The sequence below is a fragment of the Cynara cardunculus genome, assembly GCF_001531365.2.
Source record: "Cynara cardunculus var. scolymus isolate 2C chromosome LG 16, CcrdV1, whole genome shotgun sequence".
Lineage (NCBI taxonomy): Eukaryota > Viridiplantae > Streptophyta > Magnoliopsida > Asterales > Asteraceae > Cynara > Cynara cardunculus.
In genome coordinates this window covers 12,778,670-12,783,544 of record NC_037543.1, presented here as the reverse complement: position 1 = coordinate 12,783,544, position 4,875 = coordinate 12,778,670, and positions in this window count along the sequence as shown.

Below are 4,875 nucleotides of genomic sequence, written 5' to 3'. Positions count from 1 at the left end.
TTTCTTGAAGTATCGTTGTCTCTGAATGAATTTCAAAACAAGTTCATCAGCGATCACTGAACAAGCTCAGTGTATGATCGCTGGAACTGAAATTACAGATACATAAATACATCGAAAGGAAAAAGGGATTATCAACAAATCAATGAGAGAGAGGATCAACAGATACAAATCAAGAAATTGACTTTGGATTTGCCCAAGATCTTTAGAATATATTTATTGCGGGGATGAAGCGACAAAAGTTTTAAGAATTCAAGTGCTGGCCCAGCTGCGCCAGAAAAAAGAATAGAAGAAGTATCTTATTTTTTTATGTTAATGGAAAAACAAATCATTCCCGCAGGAGATGCGGACCCTTTTTTTCTATTGAAATATCTTCAATTTTTATTTCTACACACATCTTTTTTTTTCCGGGGTCTGCAGCCATTATGTGGCATAGGGATAAACTATACACCGAGGTGGCTTTATACGAACAAATACAAAAATTTCAACTTTAATAATGAATTTATAAATTGAACCAACAAGGGGTAGTACAGGAATATTCACGAGCCTTTTTTCCATGCTTTTCCCCGAGCATGTTATCCTATTTTTAAATTAGTTTATTCTCGATTTGGTACCGCTCTCACGGCCTGCACTGAAACATTGTTTTACCTTAGATGTCCAGTCAACTGGAAAAGCTCGAACGACCTTCAACAAAAGGTGTATATATTTTACAGAAACGTGAAATCAAAGTAGGCGATAAAGTAGCTGGAAGACATGGAAATGAGGGTATCGTTTCAAAATTTTTGCCTACATAAGATAAGCCTGATTTGCAAGATGGAAGACCTGTTGATATAAACCAACTTGTCGCATCACACTGGTGGAAAAATATACTCACATCAGAAGGATGTGATAACTATTCATCGCATCAATAGAATGCAATACTTTAAGTCATCGCATCACATAGATGCGACAACTCCAAGTCCTCGCATCATAAGGATGCCATAACAGTTAACATTTTGATCAAAAACCCAGATTTTATATCCCATTGATTATGCCACCCTTATCCTGGTATACACCTCTTCTTAATATGTCACCTTTATTATACTATACACCTCTCTTTGATATGTCACACTTATAACCAAAATACATCTCTCCTTGATATGCCCCATTTATTACAGCACATGATATAAACATATAAAAAAATCCATAATTATGCTAATTATAGCATCCAAAAATAGTTTTATAAACATCTCTACATATAGAGAACCATACAATTCTAATTCCCAAATTACCAAATAAGGAAAGTTTATAAATAACTCACCTTAAACACAAAGAGATGAAGTTATAGAGATGAACAACAACAATTTATCTAGGCAAATAATCACAGAACTGTTTCTACTCACTTCCTCTTCTTGGTTCTGCTTACTCGAGCTCCAGAAGAAAACACACACCCCAAATTTCGTACCAACTTGATCAAAGACTTTTATGAGATAATTTAAAATATCTCATAATATACCCATATTAAACAAGTAAGGCGGTGGCTATTATAAAATAATTTAAGCATATATACTCAATTAACTCCTCAACTTACCGCCATTAATTAAAAACAACCTCGAGCTTTATAACCGAATACCCGGTTATCACAACCTTAGTGGTCTGACGGTGCTGAGTGGAAGGTGCAAAAGCTCTAGTTACCTCTGTCATTCTATGAGTCTCTTCCCTTTTACGTATGACATCACCACTCCCTTACCTAATTTATAAATTTTTCTAAACCTAATCCCTAAAATAATATGAATCACATTTATGATTTTATTTACTAATTTAAGGCCTTTACATACTAGTCTATTTTCTAGTTTTACTCGTCTAAATTTGTATAGAAACAATGTTTTGATTTGTTGAATATATTGTAAGTTTAATATTATTTTTCGTATATTTATTATTGAACAAGGTGTTCATAGGGTGAACAATTTGAATTGCTGTACTTGAGTGTTAAATCTTTTATGTTCACTTTGTAATAATGTGTCTTAAAATCATACAAATTTTTTGATATTTCATATGTTCACAATGTGATTATGAGTCTTTGAATATCTAATATGTTCACAAATTTTAGTTTTAGGTTTGTTGTGTTACTTGGTGCTCATAATGTGTCACTTAGTTTAATTGTATGTGTATATAAGTTATTTAGTGTTCACATTGTGTACACAAATGTCAATTTGGTGTTCAGAAGATGTAGGTTTAGCTTAGTTATGTCGTATTGATTGCTGTTCACAATGTGTTGACAGTGATGTTCACTTGTTTGCACAAATAAACTAAAGTCTTTAGTTTATTTTATGTTTTGCTTAGATAGCTTACCTAGCTATTAGTATGAGATATGAGAGAGGAAAGAGAAGATAGAGGAGAGAAGATACTTATAAAATACCCATATTACCTTTTTTTTAAATTTTAATTCAAAATTACTAAAATAACTAATTTATTAATTTATCTCTTATATTAATATAACTTGTCTGTTTATATTAGATCTCAACAATCTCACAAATCGTAAGGATCTCAAAAGAAAACGTTCATACACACACACATACACACACACACACATATATATGTATGTATGTATAGGTGTAGATTCTTTTGTTAACCTAATATATGGTGTTAACTTAGTAAAACTAATCATAGTTATTCATTTTGAAAATCAACGGGTTATATTTATCATGACATTTATATAATAACTAAGAGTATTATGCATTAGATTGGTAGATGAACATATATGAAGAAGAGTATTATTGAAAAAAATAAAAAAATTCTTCTCATTAATTAGCAACTGGTAGTAACTCTATCGAATAGTAACCGGTTTCATCAATGATATAATGTCTAAAGTCTTAATACCTTAAATTTTGGTATTGTACATATTATTTTGGTATTCGTATTGCTAAGGATGTTCACCTTGATCATAAATGAACATGTGCGAAAAAATCATACACAAGAAAAAAAAAATTAAAATATACTTTGTTCACCTTGATTAACCATTCACCAAGTACAACTTGATTTAATCGTTATTGACTTTATCATGATACCTAAAATCAAGCAGATAATAAATTACATCATCTTATTAAATGCTAAAAATGTAACTTAAACCCTTATACAATTTATCTTTTTGTCCTACCTTCAATAATGAATATCTTAATGAAACCTACACCAAACCACTACTAAATGAAAGACTTTTGCCCACAGACTTTTCCCTGGGAAATCTATCGCTAAATGGTGATCTGCCAATAAACCTTAACAAAAGTTGGTGGGTAAATTGTTGGTGGGTAATTCAAACCAGCGACAGATTACAAAAGGATTATCTGGGTGATCCATCGATATTTTCTCAAAAAACATCGGATTCTACCAAACCATTGGTATTCTCTGGGTGATCCGTTGGTAATCACCGACGGTAATTTCTATGAGTGATTTTTGTGGGTAAAAGTCATTTGTTTTGTAGTGAACAAAGAATCCTATTGGTCAATTAGGTTAACAAAGTTAACATTAACAAATTGATTAACAAAATAATTTGACTCTCTATCTCTCTCTCTCTCTCTCTCTATATATATATATATATTAACTATTCATCTTGGAGTACATTCACCATGATATTTTTGTAATAAATTAGAAGATGATGCGTTATAGTCATAGATGAACACTTATGAACATGGTGTATTTGGAAAAAAAGTCATAAATTTTTTTGTAACATCCATATTTTATTTTATTAAACACATACACTATATAGTCTCGTTCATATATGAAATAAATGTAGAATGATATCTGGTTCACCTATGAACAAAAATCAAATTGTTCTCATGAACAATGTTCATGTGTTTACTTCTGAACACTATTCAATTTTTTAAATAATTGGTAATTTGTGCATATCTAGTTTTTGTTACGTGTATGTGGTTATCAGGTTCACATATGAAGACATTACTTTTTAACTGTTGAAACGAGTTGGTTCACCTATGAACAAGTGTTTACTTTGGTATCAATTAATTTATTTGAGACAATTAATAAATGTAAACGACAATTAATTTGAATGGAATATTCACAGTGGCAAGACATGGAATAATTAAGAAATGTAACCGAAAATTAATTTGCATTAAAAGAAAGATCAAATTAAAAATTACATTTTTACCCTCATTAAATAAATTTATCATGTGCATCAACCAAAAGTGTATCTTGTTTTCTATTGGTTCATTGAGGTTCATAAAGTTAACACCTTTGAATTGGTTAATAAAAGATCTTACTTCTACATACATATATATATACATACATATATACATATACACATATATATATATATATATACATGGAAATGGAAATATCGTGTCTAGTTAAAAGTAAGTATTTCCAAATCTTTTTCCTTAATTAAGATAACTAAGAAAAAATTCACATATCCGAATTTATTTTTAATTTTTCAATAACATTTTTTGGATATTGATAATCATCGCTTTTTATCCAATTTTCAACTTTGAAGTCATTGCGATTTTACAATATGTAAATCAATACACCTCATTTGACTAAATCTCAAGTGTGAACATGAACATTTCATTTGTTGTTTGAATGCAACCAAACGCAAAAGATCCAACACACCATTATCACAGACGAATTAGGTGAATATTGGTTCATATATGAATATCCAAGGCTATGTTTGGCAAACTAGTAGATAAGCTAGCTGGTAGTTGATAAACAAGTTGATGAAGAAATTATGTTTGACAAAAACTAGTTGATAAAATGTAAAATGACCAAAAAGAACATTTTAAAAAATTAATCAATTACAATATTTCAAAATATAACTTAAACAAATTTCTAATAATATAATACGTTAACTAATACAAATAAGATGGTACAGAAAAATTAAAAAATATAACTTAT